This window comes from Molothrus aeneus, chromosome 18, assembly GCF_037042795.1.
Source record: "Molothrus aeneus isolate 106 chromosome 18, BPBGC_Maene_1.0, whole genome shotgun sequence".
Lineage (NCBI taxonomy): Eukaryota > Metazoa > Chordata > Aves > Passeriformes > Icteridae > Molothrus > Molothrus aeneus.
Genome location: NC_089663.1, coordinates 3034590 through 3053817, shown reverse-complemented (window position 1 = coordinate 3053817; position 19228 = coordinate 3034590). Strand labels below are relative to the sequence as shown.

At 39.5% G+C, this 19228-nt stretch overlaps 2 protein-coding genes across 2 annotated transcripts in view; one reads left to right on the top strand and one right to left on the bottom strand.

Annotated features, from left to right (window-relative positions):
• RSPH14 (radial spoke head 14 homolog) overlaps positions 1-19228 on the bottom strand; it is a 74550-nt gene that overhangs the window by 8603 nt on the left and 46719 nt on the right. The gene's annotated exons all lie outside the window — the stretch shown is intronic.
• GNAZ (G protein subunit alpha z) overlaps positions 8420-19228 on the top strand; it is a 51410-nt gene continuing 40601 nt past the window's right edge. Inside the window, exon 1 of the mRNA XM_066562526.1 lies at positions 8420-8759. The gene's annotated coding sequence lies outside the window, so the exon portion shown is untranslated. The remainder of the gene's footprint in view (positions 8760-19228) is intronic.

Genomic DNA, 19228 nt, shown 5'->3' with positions numbered 1-19228 from the left:
TCAAATAATTTCAAATGGAGGCACTGGCTGGAGGCATTTGTCTTATGAGAGCCCTGGGGATTCAGCAGGTACAAAATCACAACCTCAACAGTAGCGTCTGCCAGATCTTCATTAAAAATACAAGAGCATTATAAAACTTTATAAGCTTTATAAAAGCATTATGTGATCTGCTTTTGAAGCCACTGAGAATTTTTCCAATACTCAGGATTTTGGTATGCTGTCTGAATAAAAGATATGACAGAAATTAAGGTTATAAAAATATTAAAAAGTCAGTAGTACCCTGCAGGAGCACATAATGTGGCTGCCTCTGGGGATGATTTAAAAACCCAAAATGTTTCCAGCATTAACAAGGAACAGGAAAGATTGGTCTGATAAACAAGAGGTTCCTAAGCCTCAGTAAAGAATGAAAGAGATTTCTGCATATCTTGGTTTTGTTTTTAGAAACTTTGTTTGGAGTGTTGCAATTGTAATATCAAAGTACCACTGAAAAAAATTAACATGGAAACTACATCTGATATATCTGCATTAGCTCCTCTGGTATAATTTAGAAATCCAAGAAAAAGGTTACTTTAAAAAAATTGTCATTTTGATAGTAATTAAGACTGCCTGTGACCACCTGTTTGAAAGGAGTGGGTTTAATTATTTAAATAATTCATGGCCAATGAAAAGAGGAATAATATCTAAACAATTAAAAAGTTTAGTCTACAGAATGTATTCTATCATATCTCTAAAAACTCTGAGAATGAATTAGATAGAATAGACTTGTGTTTCACATAGAAATTATCCAACATGAGCAATAAACCCTGGCTTCTGTTTTTGTACAAGAATTAACTACAGCCCAAGATCAATGACTGACCAAGACCAGACCCCTCATTCTGACTGAGGGCAGTGTCAGATCCTCCAGTGGGAAATCCCCCAAAACAAAGATGGAAATAATGAAATGTGTTCTCTGTTTGACAGTGCATAATCCAGCAGCCCTGGATTGCTGCTCATTCATGGGCAATCTGAAGGCAGTCTCCCCAAAGAAAGCAACTTTTCCTTCTTTTACTGAAACTATATTGACTTGTTATCATATACAAGAAAGCAAACAATCAAAATGGTGGAATAATTTTTTTCCTAGCTCAAGTTGTTGACAGTCTGCCTGTAAGTTTCAGGGTAAGCTGTGCTATCTTTTATAGAGGTTTAATTTAGCCCTTTGGAACTGCGGGTGCTTGTAGCTCCCTCTAAAGTAAATTTCTCTAAGTTTTCTAAATTTGTAACTTCATCCATAGACACCCTCACAGTCATCCTGTGTACCCAAATGTGTGAATGTACACACAGCATGCATGTCACTGATCTTCCATGCAGAATGATCACACAAATTGGGAAATTGCTTGGATTTTATTTCTCTGACAAAATATTTGTATCATTTTCTAAAAACAATAAAAATCAAAGAAAAACTTTGTAAAAATTCACCCAGAGGATTGGAGGTTTTTTCCTTGCTCTTTTAGATGAAGAAGGAAATGTCACCCTGAAATTTATTAATTTCCTCTACAGGGAAGACTTTGCCAAAATACATGGAGGAAGGAAAACAATCTGACATGTGCGCTACTTGTGCCAAAGTCCTCAGATCAATAATTGGAGAGAAAATGAAAGCCTTAAGATAACTGCTCCCAAAAAGCTGAGCCCCAGCCACTGAGGCTATCCCATTTCAGATTTTGCAAGTCAGAATTTGTCCTTGTTTTCTGCTGCTCAGTGATGGACACGTGCAGCTCTAAGATGAGACTAAGAGGGAGCAGTGCAGCCTTTAACCATAAGAACCTCTTGAATTTCAGCTTGCACCAGTACCCACTGTGATCCACAGCATTCACAGAAGGCACTGGATTTACTGTGCCTGACAGAAATCATTCTGAAGAGAACCTGGACTGGCACATCCACAAAACTGACTTAAATCTTGGATTTTTGTACTTTATACCAAGCACGTACATCAAGGGTTTCCAGTTCTTGTAGCAAGTTTCAGTCACAGAAAAATTGATGCTGCAAGGTGAACATGACATTATCAGGTTGACAAACATTCATATGGTTATTACTTCCATTGTGGCAATTTTTAGAGATTCCTGTGGAGAAAGGTCTGCCTTGTCACAGAGGTTTATAAAGATGTGTGAGAGCTCATTTCCTCCAGAGATTATTGTCTGCCTGGCTGGGGAGGAGGGAGGAAAACATTTGTTTCAGGTTTTTTTGTTCAAGTCAGTTGAACAGCTGAGAAACAATTCAGAGCCATTTTTCACTAATAAAAAGAGTTTAAAACTTTTAAGCCTAACTGTTCTACAAGCCCCTAATGCGAGAGCAATGCACAATTGCAAGTTTTCAGAAGTTCTGCTGAGAAAATAGGTTGAAAGAAAAAGAAACCTTTCCTCTTTCAGGGCAGAGTGCCAAATAATTAAAGCAAAATGAATCAAGTTCAAGAAACAGTTTTCTCAACTATCTTAAATTTCTATACCTGGAAGTTGTATCTCTGCAACTGGAATTCTGCATTACAAAATGTCATTACACAGCCAAGTGACCATTAGAACATCTTGGTTATCTTTAAGGTTCACCTTCTGTAACCAGTGAATTAACCCCACACATGCTCAGGCATTAAAGAACACATTTTCCAATTTTGTTCCTTAGGAGAAATGTGTCATTGAGGTGGTGAAAGTATTCTCTGAACTTCCATAGTACAATTCAATGGCAATCCATCAGAAACAGAGGTAAATGAATGAGAATGTTTCCTATAGAGATTTGATGATACTACTGTCAAACATTAAAAAGGAGAGGCTTAAAGCAACCAAATATCTAGAATTAATTATGTGTCAGATTCTGAAGAATTTTGTCCTGAAAATTAACATAAACCTGCTTTGAAGATATGAATCATTGCACAGACTGAAAACTGAACAGACTGAAAGACTGCAAATAATGGTAGAAGAAAACAGGAAGAAATTAATGGGAACATGAATTCAGTCTCATTGTGTAACCACTTCTTTTTTGCATTTTATGTATTGTTAGAAGGGCAGGAGATATGTGTTATGTGTTATATGATATATTATGTTACTTCAAAAAATTCCTGATAGAAATTTCAAAGAAGGTGGAACTGGAGAAATTGTAGTGCTGACAAATCCACTGCTTGTATTTGCTGGTCAGGCCTGCTGGCAAAGCTGCAGGAAGACAATTTTATCCTACAGTTCACACTGCTTCCACTGATGCCAAGTGAGCACAACTGACTGGTGAGAACTGATAAAACCTCCTGAAAAGAAGAGTACAGTACTACAGGTGGGTGAAACCCTTTCTGCTCCAGTTGCTCTGGCTTGGCAATTTTGTTTGAAATGAGAGCAGAAGAAACAGATCTTGATTGGAACCACAGGCCCAGATGGCTGCACGACATGAGTGGAGCTGGGTGGAGGGGCAGATTGAGCCTCCCCTCTCCACTCAGACCTGCAGAGTCCATGTTTTCCATGGGAAGCCATGTTCTTAAGGAAAACTGCTTTCTGTACTCCATGACAATTGCATTCTGTTCAGACTGAAGCTCTACAACAGTGCTTTCCAGTGTCTTCTAGCCTATATTTTATTTCAAGCAGTGAAAAATTCAAAACCCATAATTGAATATAAGCCTGCCGAGGTGTGGGCTGCTTTGAGGATGATTTGTTTTTTAAAATACCTCCCCAGTAAATGCTGGGCACAACAGCAAAATGAAGCTGTTACTTAACCTGAACCAAAATATTAGGTCTAGCTTCTGTAAACATGCCAGATTAAGCATAGGCACTTCAACAGTACCACTTCTGTGCTTATCTATTAGAACATTATATACAGAGGACTCAAAACTGTTAAACAGAACCAGAGAACACACTTTGTGTCGAGTTTGTACTTCCTATAAGTGGGCTGGTACAGATGGGAAGCTCTCAGAGTTTATGTGGATGCAAAGCCACCTGTGGGCCTGACATTGAATAAGTGGACAATTGTCTAAACCAATTTCTTAGTCCTGACTGCAATATTACAAGTTTTTAAGAACTGGACTGGCATTTGAAGCCCCCATAGTAAAGCTACCTGGATGTTCCCAGCTCTTCTTCCATAGCTTCCCAGAATTACCTTTGTGTCCTCAAAAAAAAATTGTCCCCATTTTAATTTTTTTTAACTGCCAAATAATTTCTGTGTATCAGACACAAGGAGGTCATAGAACAGATAAATAACAGTGCCTGATGAAATTGTAGTTATATCTTGTGGTTCTTACATGCAGTGGAATTATCATGCTTAAAGGATGCAAGAAAATGTGAAGTCCAATTAGAACATTTTTTTCTAAGTATCTATTAAATTATATATAATCCTTTTGAGGGCCCACTTTGGTACTTCTTCATCTGGTAAGAACATAAGTGGCAAAACTAAATATATTTGAAATCAATAGATTTCTTTTTGTTTGTTTATTATAAAAAAATTTAAACCCCCATTAAATGCCTACTGATGTCCTCAAGTGGGAGAGACCTACTTTCAAGCCACTCTTCAGTGAATATTTAATCATTCTTATGAAGTGCAAAACCCCCAACCAGGAAGATTGCAGGAGGGAAGAGGGTACCCTAAGAATAACCAACAACCTGTTGCTCTGACCACTTTAACAGAAGATCTGATGCTGGTACAATTTGTTTCAAAAGCTTTGGTTTCAAAAAATTCCTGGCACTTTAATTGCATCTCCTGGTGTCATTCCCAAAGATTTCTGTATTTTGATCTCAAGTGATTTGTTCTGTTCCACCTTCACAGATCCTTTGTTGCATACTTTACTAAGTGATCCCCAATTTGGGTTAATGTTTCAGGGGTTTTGTTTTGGTTTTTACTCCATTTCTTTCCCCTTAATAGTCAAAAATGAGCAAAGAATACTTTAAGTAACCTTTCTTTTTAAATAAAATAATAATGCAGTCTTGAAGAACAGGCTCTTGACGAAGAACCATGTTCCTTTATCTTGTTTCACAGTATCACTGTAGCTTTCTTCCCATGGAGGCTCTGAAGGAATAGGAGTGCATGGATCCACCCAAAGCTTGGGATAAGCAAGGACTGCTGTGGAAAGCTTCCTGTAGAAGAAAGCCAAGGTATTTTCCAGGGCTCTGGGAGAGCAGCTCTCCTCCAGCTGCTGGATTTAATGTTTGTTTTTCTCAACTTGGCTTCAGTTGCAACTGCTGATGCAGCAGCTGAAACAATGAGCTGCACACACAGTAGGTACACAACAGAACTGTGAAGGGAGGGATGGAAAGCACTCAACATTTGTAGGGTTTGGTTGTTGTTTTCTTTTTAAAGAAGTTCTTTTTTAGTTGATTGTGATGTTAGATGTAATGCATTGTCTGGGTTCACATTCTCAAATGTCTCATGATTTGCTCTCATAGGAAGAGAAACTGCTGATATTAAGCAAAACCCTCAGTTACCTGAAGGGTGAGAGAAGATAAAAGGGTGAAATCCTGGTAGAAAGTGAATTTTCATCCTCAGTGATGAAGCCAAATGAGGTCAGGCTGATACCACCTGATAGAAGGTGCATTCATGATTTTTCCCCACCATGTCACAGTCACTGATACAAAGCAACAATATCTCAGATAGATACAAATATCAGATCCCAATCATCTGTACATGATGCTATTTTAAACTCTTCCACGTGAGAAAAATGGTTAAAAATAAAAATACAGCCCTTTTATTCTTCTTTAAATGTTCTGTTCAGTTCTTCATGCTGAGAGAATCACAGACCTGTCTATAAATATCTAACCCAGATCTACAATTGCTTGTTAAAAAGAGAGTGTTTGGTAGAAGATTGAATGAAACACAAAATGTCTTCTATTATATTTTTATTAGAGACCAGATGTGGCCTCTCAATTTACCCTCTATCATTTGGAGATGTACATTCACCAAGAACATTGCATGTGTGCATGTAAATATTTTCATGTTGTCATGGTATAATAAAGGGTAATTGATTAGAAAAATCCCTATGGGATTTTCCACTTAAGAGCACGTTTTTCTTTTAGCACTATTGTCTTCAAAATAAACATGTATGAATGCATCTATTTTGATTGATCCAGCAGAAAGCAGCAGTAAACAGGCAGGGCTTTGGCTTTGGTTAATGAATAGCACTGGCAAGTGGAGTGGAACTTGTGCAGCCAATGAGCCCAGGAGCTCGTGTCGGGGATGCTGCACCTCAGCAGTCACACACTGCTCCCTCCAAACTCAAGCCTGCTCTGCTGGGGCAAAAATGGTGACATGGAAGAGGAAATGGAAATCCAGTCAGATTGCACAGGTCCCTAAAATGACTCTTTGTATTTCCACACAAACTATTCATTTCTATAGTTATTTCTGTGCATTCAGTCTATTTACAGAGCACAACATTTGGAGTCCTGGGCTAAGGACCTGGATTTCTGTGCTGTTTGACTTTGGCATTTAATCACCTGTCCAGGCTATTTGGAGACTTATTTCTCTTTAAATTCCTGTGGGACCTTAGCTACATGTAATGCAATCAATACCTGCTGAAAGGCCCTAATTGAGAATTTCTGGATGCAGAACGAGGTAAAACTGAAGAAAACTTAGACATATCTCCTGAGACATTTTTCAGACAAGTTGGTTTTTAACTCTGCCATTAATCAACAGCAAGCTTCCATATGATAGTGTTGAAATAATAGCTCCTAAACTTCTCAAACCTGTCCCATCACTCAGGTACTGCATGTCTGTAATTCCTTCACTGCCAGCATCTGATCTATGCTCTGGTGCCTCCCTCCAAGCTGGAGGAAAGCAGGTGTTCTGTTCTAGCAATGGAAAATGCCTAAAGCTGCTCTCTCTGTAGACAGCATGTGAACGATGATCAGCCTAGCCAGGGTGATGGTGGCTGGTGCTTTATTTCTGCCACAGTTGGTTAGGGTGTGGAAGATGCCTTTTCTCACATATCAAGTACTATGCTAAAGATACACGTAATGTGACAGTTTCTATAGTAACTACTTGTTCTTTATGGAGTTGCAGATTAAACCTGTACACCTTGTTATTGTTCTTTTATCCTATTATCTAGACTACTCAGTTACCACAGATACTTTTTATTCTATTCCTTTGCCAACATAACTATATCAAGGATTTATGCATTTGCAAGTAAAGAGTACATATGAAAACCAAAACACTTAAAAGTTTTTAATTGACCACTATCTGATCTTATAAATGCACTGAGAGGTCTGTGCATGTATATCGAAAGCTAAAATTTCAAAATAAGACTGAAGAATATTTTTATTAAAGCAGGTCAAAATTATTATTTGAATATTCTTGTTTTGCTGGGAGAACAATGCAAGTTATATATATGACATTTGTTTTCTAACAAATTTTACTAGAACAAATTTGCCAGTCTAGATGTACTCTTCTAATGTGAATGACACCTAAGATTCCTTATTATAGGAAAATTCTCTCAATATGGTATACTGATTTTTACATGGAATTATTTCATTATTATAATTCATCAATCCTACAGCTCTGCTGATAATATCAGTACTGGAAGTGATATCATTTACAGGAATCAGATGTTTTCTGCTTTGTATTATGTGAGCCTTATTGTGGGAAAAAATGCCTGCATCCTGTCTGTGTGTGAGAGTCTCTGTTGCTATCTCCAGCAGAAGTGTATCAGTTACAAATCAAGCTTATGAAATTAGCAGTGTAGGGAGAAATCAGCTACTTGATCAGGGCTGCAGATTCAACAATGCAACTAGTATTGTAGCCAAAAGGAAAAAGACACTAGGAAAAATGTAAAATATGAATTGGGTAAATCCATTAATGAGATAAAAAGAAAATGATACTCATCGGTAATTAAAAAAAAGCTGTAGTAAATTACACATACACAAATGCAAAAGGCAGAAGGGGAAAATAAAAAAAAAAATATACGCCCAGTACTGAGAGCAGCTGAGTGACGGTAGAAGCGGAAAGCAAACAGTAGATAAATTCCGTGTAACTAAAGAAACTGTTTTTTCTCCCTTTACCCTTGACCGTATCTTCCAACACGTATGTGACCGGTTGGCACTAAAACGCGCATTGTGAAATGAACCCTGGAAGCGCTGCCGCTGCCCGAGCCGGGCACTGCTGCGCTGCAGCGAACATGGACGGAGCCGCGGGTGCGGATGCGGTTGTGCAGAGGCAGAGCCCGCGGCACGTCTGTACCGCACCTTATGTAACGCGCGAGTGCAGCGGAGCGAGCGAGCCGGGGAAGAGGCGCAAACCCCTCGCCACCACCCAGCTCCTTCTGCGCCGCGCCGGGGCGGGGGCTGCGCTGCGGGGGCTGCGGGCCCGGCCGCCCCCCGGGCGGGAGCCGGAGCCGGAGCCGGAGGCGGAGCGGAGCCGCCCGCCGGCCGCGCCGCCGCCCCGCCCGCGGTACCCCCGCCGTTGGCGTGGAAACGGGCAGGCGGCTCCGGCTCCTCCTCCAGCGCCAGCCCCGCGCTCCCCCTGCCCGGCTCCCCGGCGAGAGCGAGCAGCACCTCCCTGTCTCCCGCGGGGGGCCGCCGGACAAGTGCTCCCACGGCAGCCTCTAGAACAGCCCGGGTTTTTACGGTTGTGTTTTCCAGGGAGAAGATGGGAAAGGGCAGGTTCCTGCTCCTGCTGGGGCTGTGGGGCTAGTCCCTGCAGTCGTGGTGTGTCTGCTCGGCAAATCACAGATGCTGATGTGAAAAAGGGCCAAAGCAGAGGAGAGGCGTCAGTGGATGCGAGCGTTTGTACTGATGGATTGAGGAGGTGGAAGCTGCCTGCCTGGTGCTGGAGAGGTGAGTGCAATATTCTGCATTTCCTTCTCTCTTAAATCAGTTCAGTGATGAACATTTCCAAAATAAAATAAAAAAGCACTTCTATAGCAAGAAGGAAAAGATGTCATTTTGAAACAATAAGCTATGCTTGTGCTGGATAAAAAATATGAGTGTCACTGTGAGGTAGGAACATTTCGCTGTGTGTAGACAAAAAATAGTAAGGGGAGGCAGGCTGCTGATACAGTGAAAATGACCTTCTCAAGGGATACCGGCCTTCTATTAGCTACTGCTTGGGCCCTTCTTCTAAAAATTAAGTGGTCTCCCTTTCCTAGCCTGAGTTGTAACCCATTAATAGCCAATACCTGAGCCTTAATAGGATCCGTTGTGTCCCCTTAATGATTCAGGAAGATAATCCCTTAGATTCTGCCTGTTGGGAGAAGAACCTCCACGCTATGTAGCACCTCCTCCCAGGGAAATGCAGCCTGGATAACATTCTATCAGAAAAGACTCCTGCTGCCAAATTTCTGTAATAAGTGCTCCTGTAGCAGTCTCATGTGCCCATTGGAAGGATGTGTGGCTCTGCAGAGCCTGGATGTGTTCCCTCTCCGTGTGTGCCCATGCATGTGAAGGAATGAGGAGGGTTCATATTAATCTGCACCTGTGGACGGCTCCCATCTGCACTTGTGAACCACAAGTTTTTTGGTATCTTTGCATTTGCATTTTGGGTGAGTGCTTCATACACAAAACCTCCAAGCCTTCAATGTTAGCTGAGAGAGCTGCAGACAAATAGATGTCAGTTTAATTTCTGCTCACAGAACTGATCTGATCTGCTTTTGGCTCTTTCACTGGAGAAGCCGTTTAACGTGTGTTCTTGCACTATTTATTCTGCAAGATACTGACCTATCTCAACACTTTCCTGGGAAGATTTGAGAAAAAAATCACTAGATTTCCCTCCAGCATTTCTTTATATTTGTTCATACATATTTTCTGATAGCCTCACACCACAAATTGATTTTTATTTGGGCTCAGTATTTCGCGCCATTGTGGGTCACACCCTTCGGGTGGCCATCAACATTTCCTCCATAAAGGTTACAACAGCAGGTCAGGTGCTCTGAATACCTACTTGTGGATCACAAAGGGGCAAAAAATGAGTGTGTATTTTGGATTTAGGGGAAATGTTGTCTGACTTTATGCATATAGAAGTTGGAAGTCCGAGCTGATGCCTTAGGTGCTGTTATAGGCAGAAATCCTCGCTTTTCTTCAACAGGCACAGATTTGACAGCTGAACAGACACAGCTCTGCAGAACAGAGAGTGTTTTGCCATTAATGTGGCTGTCTCCATCAAATCATTTGTTTGGAAGCTATCATGCAAAAAGCACAGATCCCTGCCCTTGGATTAAGGACATTATGAGAGGAGAGGCCTATGTGTATAGAAGGATGAAGATCCAGTCTTCAAGAAGCCAGTGGCAGGTGTAATCAAAAGAAAACCTCTTAGTTATAAGGCATATTTAGGAGAAAAACTCATGTTATCTTTTGTTACCAAAGCACTGATTGCATTTTCAGAGAAGAAACCCCTTCTGTGTACGTATGTATGCTTATAAGGAAGAAAAGCTGATTAATTCTGTGCAAGGCATGGAAATTTCACTCTGACAGTGGACCTTACAGAGAGGAATAAACTCTGCATGCTACATAAAGAATGCTACAGCTCTGGCTGAGATTATGTGCTTGTCACTGCACAGGCGACTGGTGAGAAGAGTTGAGTAAGTCTTCTGCAGGTACTACCTTGAATTTTGTAAGCCTCCAGAACAGTTTCATGGTTCAGTTGCAGACCTTGGTTTTGAATTTAGTGTTGATAATCTAAAAATAACCAGCCAGGTAGCTCTGAAGGACTGAAGTGAAAGTGTTCTGGTTGTCTCAGTTCTGACTGTGCACTGATGGAACAAGGTATGTTAAATTTTAAGAAGTGTAGATAGAAATTTGTCCCTTCTTAAGGAATCTACCTGCTAAGCTGTGGGGAAGGGGATAAGGATAACAGAAAATTCAGTAGGTAATAAAAGCTCAAATCCTTCAAAGGTGAAGTCAGCTCTTCCTCTCCAGCTTAAGCAGATAAGGATTTTGACAGCAGCCTTGCTTGATACACAGGGGTGAGGCAATACAAGGCAATAATGCCTTTTCTCTCTCCCCCTCCATGAATTAAAGAAAAATACTTTCAGTTCCTTTGGGTTAAATCACAGCAATCCCACTTATTTCAGAAGAGATTCTTCAGATTTATGTAACTGAAAATGAGAGTTGAATCTGACTATTTCTGCTGAAGTTTTGGCCCTGCTTTCATAGGAGTCACTGGAAGTTTTGTCATTTATTTCAGCTGGAGAGAGCCCAGCACACACAGTTTCACTGATCAGGTTCTCCCTTGCCTTTAGGAGCAACAATGTTGAACAGTTTTGGTTTCAGTGAAGTCGCAGGCTCAATGACAAATTCAGAAAACTAATTCATAAATTATCAGTTATTTGAATCATGCTTTTTTATTGAGAAAATGAGAATGTTATTCTCATGTTAAGGTTGACAGTACCCACCCTCAGCAGTAACAGTTTCTACACAAGCAATCAACTATTTTCTTTTTCCTAAGAGAAAACTTATTCAAAGGCCCTTAAAAATCATAATCTTGGCCTACATGCATAAAATCATATTCATATTTAGAGAGAAGAATTGTCCTATTTTTATTTAAAAAAAAAGCTAAATTATATTCTTTGTGATCTCCAAAGTATCCAGAATTAATCCACATCCCTTACTAGTTACAACAGATTCCCTTCACTTACTTGAGAGGATAATATGCCTTATATTTTGTATGTTATATTCAAAGTTCACATTTTTATTAAACTTTCTAGAATTCAAGAATGGTGATTAGGAAGTCCAAATTTCAACTATTACATTGATGAAAGAATAATCCCAAGAAAAACTACACTGTTCCAAAGCAACCAAAATGATTCTCTTTGCAAAGTTCCCTGGCAATTTAAGGTATGTGGAATAACAAGATGACAGAGAAGGGCTAAATACAGTTTGATTAATTCTGTTATTGCATCAGGAGTTGATACATACTAACAATTTAAGTTGTTTTAGCTTTCAAGTGGAATCAAGGGCAGAATTTAACCCTTGACATGAAGGCTACAGAGAAAATGCTCTTCTGTGAACTGTTGCTTTTCCTAAACTCTGAAGGGCCCTGGTGGAGTCGGATGGAAGGAAGAACAGATTGGTGATGGGGCCACCTCTTCCATCCTACCCAGACTTCAAACATTGGTTATTATTAAATACATTTAAACTCACAATTCACAAAACACATGGCAAAAATTCAGAAGATAACAGCTCTATATGTTGGTTGGTTTTTTTTTTACTTCTTCAGCTCAGAGCATTTTCTGTGGTTCAGCAGAAGCTCAACTCTCCTCAGAATCCCATTTTATTATTTATTGGACACCCAGGGAATCATTAGGGAACACGGTTTTACCCAACAAATCCTATTTGCCTTTTGTTTTCTCTTTAAGCCCCTTATACCAGAGAGTTGTTTCTTCTCTGTTTTCCTAAGCCATCACATCAAAAAGACAAATTTGATAACACTTCCACATGATCCTACATTGTAGAAATAACCTGTTGGATTACCAGTCAACACCTTGGCCAACAGAAAAACTTCAAGAGGCAAATCAAAAAAATTCTAAGTATTTGTTTTGCTCACACACATCAAAAATAATGACTACAAAGTAAATAATAATTTCATAGGAACTACAATTGGTTAATCTGTTATTTTTGCAGTGGATTTATGAAATAGTAATTGCCTGGACTTGGCAGTTGGAAGGAATTATTCTCATCATTTTCAGACATCCATATCAAGGACATGTACATACAGAGTAGTTGTTAAGGCTCCCTTTTAGCTGGTGGAAGAAAAAGAGATTTCTCCATTGGAGTTACCCAGACTAGTTTCTGACTACCATGTTAGTGTGAGATTGAGCTCTGAAAATGAGAGCTGACCTCTGGAAATGACAGCTCCTCTCCACTGCCTCTGAGGGAAGCAGTGAGTGAGTAGCTCTGAGATAGCCACCTACATGCAGATGCTAAATCTGCACAGATGAATCCCACTCTTACTGTCTATAATGTAATGTTTAACCAAGATTTACTAGTTAATGATGAAGATATTTTCATAGTTCACCATAAATATTTGTAAGTCATAATGCAGTTGCCATTCCCTCCCTACCTGCCCTGTTTCCTTGGTACTGACTGGGCTGGCATTGGCTTCCTCCTCAGAGTATCCCAACACCACTTTGGTCATGCACTGGAAAGGCTTCACTGATCAGCACCAGTAATCCAAATCTTTTATCAGTTCTTCCTGGTGATCCAGGCAGTATTCTAGCACACATTCCCACTGTGTTTCTACTGATTTTCTGTGCCTGCTTTCTACATTTTCAAACCTTGCCCAGACAATGTGGAATAAGCACCTTTATCTTCATAAACCGCAGAAATGCAAATACAATTAGGCAGCATAGCAAGTGTTGATGTACAAATAGAGTCGACACAGTTGTGTTGTGGAAGGAAACAACACAGTGGAGCTGAATTGATTACAATTCAGTGTCATGGCACAGTAACAAAAGCCCAGCTGGGTGTTTAGCTCTGAGAGGGCTTGCTGTGCAGAGGGGGCATGCACCTGGCTATTATATTCCTTCCTTTAAAAGAGAAAAGTGTATATGATTCAAAAGGACACTCACCTGCCAGCTAAGGGAACATCTTTCTGAAGATAATACAATTTGAGCTATTAGGTTGGATCTTTCAAGTAGAGAGTTTTGTCTCTGAATATTACCAGCTCAAGTCATATAATACAAATACTGCAATGTAATATGATTTCTTTTGGATGTATAATATCTATTTATACATATATATGTATTAGGGTTTGGTTGTTTGGTTGTTTTTGGTTTTTTTGATGTCTTATGAGGAAAGAAAGACCAGGATACTGGCTGTTGCCCCTCTCTAGTGTTGATGTTACAGGAGAGGATTCAAAACAATACTATAGGAAATGTTTTCCATAACATTTAAAGCACTCAATTCAGTAAATTAATGCATATGATGCTAACCAAATCCATTACAAACTACAATTTTCCAGAATTAACACCATTGCACAGGAGCATCTCTCAGTACTGCCAGCAAGTTGATTGTTGCAACAGGCCTTGGCAAGAAGGTTTTCTCTCAAGATGCCTTTCTGTGCCTGACCTTTTAAATTTGGCAGAGTTCAGGGGACCACAGCAGAAGCCATTTTGTGATGGGAAGATATTCATATATTCTTACCATTGCTAAGAATCTATTGAGCTTCCATGTTATATTGCTCAGTAATGGTAGAACCTCACCCTAGTCAGTCATTTCAGAGACATGTTTTTAATGTCTTTTTCAATCCATCTATGTCCATGAACAGATAAACTCACCTTAATTTGTAATTCAGTGACATTTATGTAGGTATTTAAAATTCTAAGGCTAGCCTACTCCAAATTTGAACAATTGTTCTATTATCATATTGTTTCTCTTCCCTGACTAGATGTGCAATAAGTCCTCTGATTATGTTTCATGCTGTGAATGTTCCTGAAAGCAAATCTGAACTTTGCCTCATAGCTGTGATTACACAGGTGTGTCAAGTTTGCTTTTTGCATGTGTGCTTACAAAAAGCAACAGAATACTGAAGACTTTATGTAATTTTTTTGAAGTTACAGGAACAAATTTTTGGCTACCAGGTTCAAGGGATCAACAATTGTTTTAAATGTGGCAAGACTTGAGGCTGATGTGCAGTTCAGTATTATATCAGCACAATATTATTTGCTCTCATAGGTCAAGTAAATATACAATGGTCTAAACAAATTAAAGTATCAAGTAGCATCAGGAAGAGGTAGGAACATTTTTGTGACTTTTAACACTGAAAACTACAATTCTCCCTTTTTCCAGAGAGGCCTCATTGTACCCTGCAGTCCTGAATGGTGCAAATTCTATATAACAGAAGTTAAAACATCTCTAAAGTAATAACAGTAATAACCTACCATATAGACAAAGAACTGAATTATTGGATCTCTTACAGTCCTGTTCTCTGTCAGCACACACAGGTTATAAACTAAAATTAAATGTTTACAGAGGATATTACTCTGGTCTGTGACAAGAAAAACCTCTCTCTTTGCTGTATCCATGGCATAGCAATTCTACCCTTTTCCCACTTCTGCAGTCAAGGAAACCAAGAACAGCCACTGATATTGTGGCCTCTTGGGATCATACCTGGAAACTGTTCTAATTCACACTGCAACTTAGGCAGCCCCAACCTGGCTCTACAATAAAGGCTGGATCACAAAAATGCCTTTCTCCCTCAGATTAGGACTAGAAGTGTTTGAGTTTCTCTGTATTTTTGATTACTTTATGTTGCTTTTCTAGTTGTGTCTTCTGATACTGGAAGGCAATGAACCCCAAGTAGAAAATGCCAGAATATTCCAATTCAGAGATCATTTAGGCAGAATAGATCAGGTAGAAATGGGTGATGCCCATTATAGTAAAAGTGGGCTTTGAAGGGGAGATTGGGCACACAGGATTATGGAACTCTGGGACATCCTTTCAATATTGTAGACTTCATTATCAAGTGATGGGAGAATCTCAATGAGCAGCACAATTACAGTCTCCAGGTATTTTCAGTCAGTATTTTCTTTGTGGTGTTGGATACCTCCCATGACAGGAGCCTGTAACTCATCAAAGCTTATCTATACAACTGTAGCCTTGCATTTTGGATACATTATGTTTTCATGATTAACCTGTCAAGAATTATTCACAGACCTCATTGAAAGTTTACATAAACAAGTCAATTCAAGAAAATAGGAAAGTGTTTGTTTTAAAGGAGAGCAGATGGAATGCTGTCAATCTGTGCAGCACTGTTCTTACTCAGCTGTGAGATATGGTGCAAATGGAATTTCTGAGACATGGCATTTATGATCTGTCTTTGTCTATGTTGCAAAATTTATAGTTGATGGAGGTATGTTAACAGTACATCAATCTCATTGTTTACTTGGTATCTGCATCTTATTATCAGAATCATCAGTTATAGATTTCATCATTTCTAAGATGTAATTTAAAAGGATATGTTTTTCAGAGTTAGCTAGTCAGAAAATACATAGAAAATACTATTTTTCACTGCAGTTTCTTAAGCTTCTGTTGGGATTAGTCAGAGGCAAGTGGTGATCAACCACTTATAGAAGAAATAGAAGGTCAAGATTAAAAGATTTCAGAAAATAATACAGGTGGGCAAGAGGTCAAGGACTTGGCTCTTCCTTTTAACTTTTGCAAAATCCTTTAGAAAGGTCACCTTTACCAATGAGCTCCCTCCTGCCATCAACACAAAAATTGACAAGGGACAGTTAAAATGATTTTTGTGCAGAGCACTAGTTAAGAGGGGACATGAGAATCTGAAATACAAATCAAAATTGTACTTCATTCTTATGAACTGAAAAAAAAGGAGTTCTCAGAATATCCAAGGAGTCACAAACAGTACCATGATGACAATGTACTGACTTGTTCAGTGCCACTCCTGTGTCTAACAGAGCAAAACTACTTAGAGCTTTTACTGGAGGTTTCCCTATTATCCTGAGCCCTCAGCCAGCAAAGAGGTGACACAAACTGGGGTTTATTTCTCCTGAGCTATTTGGCATAAAATATTCTTTGGGATGAGGAGACTGCCAGTAGGTGTGTGTCAGTGGCATTGCATCCTAATGGGATTGCTGCCAGCTGGAAGAGATTGAAACCAAATTGGAATTGCTATAAGGTGGGTTTGGGCTGGAAGCTAGGCCAGCTGTGACTTCTGTAGCATTGTCTGCCTTGGTGCCTTTGGCAGAGGTGGGGAGGCACCTATTGGGCGTTTTCCTGGAGTTGAGAAGTAAGAAATTTTATGTGTCTTGTTTTCTGGAATGCCTGTGGGCTTTTTGGGAGGATTGTGGGTTGTTCTCTTACTACTAAGATGCATCCTGAGGGGGAATTTTTTAGCCTTGCTACAACAGAGATACAAAAGTTGTTTGAAAGTCAGAGATGGCTTTAAAAGACAGTATCTCTTTTCATAGTAAAAATAATCATTCCAAAACCTCAATTTAAAAGTCTTGAGTTATGCTGTAAATGAACCAAAACATAACAAAAGCTGTGCTTTTAGGCACAATTATCCAGGTAGTTATCAGTCAAGGGACAGTGTGATACCTAACCAGTGGTACCTGAGGTGACTGAAAATGCAGATCCCACACCTCACCCCAGTCAGCCAAGTGCCCTCAGAGGTGTTCTTGTAGTCATTTAATGAAGTTCTCAAGACGAATTCTTGTTCTGCTGTGCATTGTGGATACTTCCCTCCCATCCTCTCCCCTTGGTAAATCTGCTTTGTGAGGTTAAGGTGGATTTGAAATCCCACTGTTTTGACCCAATGTGGCTTGCTGAGAAATTCCTGCCCAGCCCCTCTGCTGAAGGCTGGATGTGCTGTGGGTAACCTCCACCATATGCATTATTTCATGTCCCAGGTCTGTGCCTGTTTCACAGAGCTGCTTCTACAACGATATCAACAGTAGATTTTTAGTGAGCAAAAAGAAATAAAATGGTGACTCATCAGCTTTTCCCCTGCATATCTCATCTGTGTGAAATGCAGAATGCTAACTAGAATAGTTAGGCATCAGCGATAAAATCCCAGCTTTCTGTGCCATCTTAATAGTAGGCTAGAGTGTCACCAGAAGTATTTTTTCCTGGTAATATGAGAAATGAATAACTAAGGATCCACTGCTGAATAATGAATAAACTAAAGGCTCGATTAGCACCTTTCAGCTTTCAGATAATTTTAGTGCTGCAGCTTCTTGAGTCGAGAAGAGATGTCACTGAGAGTAAAAGAAACAGAAAAGCAACAAAGCAACCACCTGAGAGCTGCTGTTCAATCTGTGCTGTGAGGGTGGTGATGCACGTTTGGCTGGTCAGTGATGCTCCCCCATAAGCTGATAGGACAGCCTCATGCAGACAAAAATTGCAACATTTGGGGGTATTGCTGTTAACAGTAACAGTAGATCATGTGTGTAGTATCATAAATCAACCCATCAGTTCTCAAAACATGATCCAAGAGCCTGCTTCAAACAAAAGGAATGAAATTACCAGGGCCCCAAACTGGAGAGCTGACCTCTATGTACCTTAAAGAGGAGGAGACGAGTCCAGTTAGGGTGGGATTCAAAAAGGAAACTTTTCTGACCTCAGCAAAGGAGAACTTGTGCAACAGGAGAGAGATGGATTATTTAGAGACAGAATTGAAGGGCTAAAGGAGAAGTAAAAATTTAGACATATTGGCTCCATGACTATAGAGGAAGTTTGCAGGACTACAGAGAAGAAAGAAAAAAAGAGGGGGGAAATATCTGAATGATGAGAATGCCCTTACATGCAACACAACTTGAACAGGAGCAGTGATTACTCTCCTCCCCCTCACCCCTCTCCACACACATATAGACAGAAAAGTACTGGTAGTGTTAATGGAACACCAAAAATCATCAGTATGTGCAACAAAATTGGAAGCTACACCTGCTAGTATTAGTAGTAGTAGTACAGTTACCAATGAAAAATAAAACATCAAGAGAAATTACTGGATTTTGGTTTATCCTTAATAACAAAATTAAATCCATCTATCATTCCTATGTTTCAGGTTTGGGAAAAAATAACAATTTACAAGCTTGCTCGAGGCTGAAAAATAACAGCTTTGCCCAGCTAAATCTAAATCATGGTACTCCTATGTTAAAGTAATTACCCAGATTAAAAGTCCATCTTCCTCAGAAGATGGACTTAGATTTAGCAGTTTATTTTGTTACTTATCCATTTTAAGAGTAATTTATGGTAATCAATATACAATACCTAATGTTTTGTATTTGTTTTATAGACAAAATATATATTCTTTGAATTATATGAAAGCCATCTACTATTCTGACAGAATCAGTATAGCCCTATGAATACATGAAATCATCCAACCAAGTCCTGTCATAGTATGACTCAAAATGGATGTGGTCAAATCTGGCCTCTGCTCTTCCAAGATTGATCAAACTAGGAACAAACATAGTGATGAATACCTGCAGAAGCCAGGCTGGGAACATGTGCACAGAACAAGAAATTAATGTTGAAACACAATGATACTGATCATGCTTCAGCATTTCCTAGAAATACAGTCATGCTGAGATCATACAAAAGCGGGGAGCTGGAAATTAAACTATTTTTGTATCTATTCTTACAGAAGTTCTCACCGTAGATATTCCAATATATGAGGAGTATGAATCATGCACTGAATACTAAATTTTCATCAGTAAAACAGTCTCTATTGCTGGTACTTTGGTATCCTGCTTGCAGTGTTGTTGAATACATTGTTGTTATTTTCATCCTGTTCCAAACCAAATACAGGTTCATTTCAAAACGTACTGAAGTCAACAAAACCATTACTTTTA